The following is a 542-nucleotide window of genomic DNA, read 5'->3' as shown; positions in this document are numbered from 1 at the left end:
TATGGGACTCTCTGTGCTTCCTGGACTTGATTGACTATTACCTTACCCATATTAGGGAAGTTTTCAACTATAAGCTCTTCAAATATTTTCTCAGTCCCTTTTTTTTTCTCCTCTTCTTGTGGGACCCCAATAATTTGAATGTCAGTGCATTTAATGTTGCCCCTCCCTTCTGGCTTGCAGAGTTTCTGCTGAAAGATCAGCTGTTAACCCTATGGAGATTCCGTTTTATGTTATTTTTTGCTTTTCCTTGCTCTGCCATAGTTATTTCCACTATTTTGTCTTCCTGGCCACTTACCCATTCTTCTGCCTCAGTTTTTCTACTGTTGATTCCTTCTAGGGAATATTTAATTACATTTATTGTGTTGTTTCTCATTGTTTGTTTGCTCTTTAGTTCTTCTAGGTCCTTGTTAAACATTTCTTATATTTTCTCCATTGTATTTCCAAGATTTTGGATCATCCTTATTATCATTACTCTGAATTCTTTTTCAGGTAGACTGCCTATTTCTTCTTCATTTGTTTGGTCTGGTGTGTTTTTACCTTGC

The sequence above is a fragment of the Physeter macrocephalus genome, chromosome 2, assembly GCF_002837175.3.
Source record: "Physeter macrocephalus isolate SW-GA chromosome 2, ASM283717v5, whole genome shotgun sequence".
Taxonomy (NCBI): domain Eukaryota; kingdom Metazoa; phylum Chordata; class Mammalia; order Artiodactyla; family Physeteridae; genus Physeter; species Physeter macrocephalus.
Note: the sequence above shows the minus strand (reverse complement) of the source record.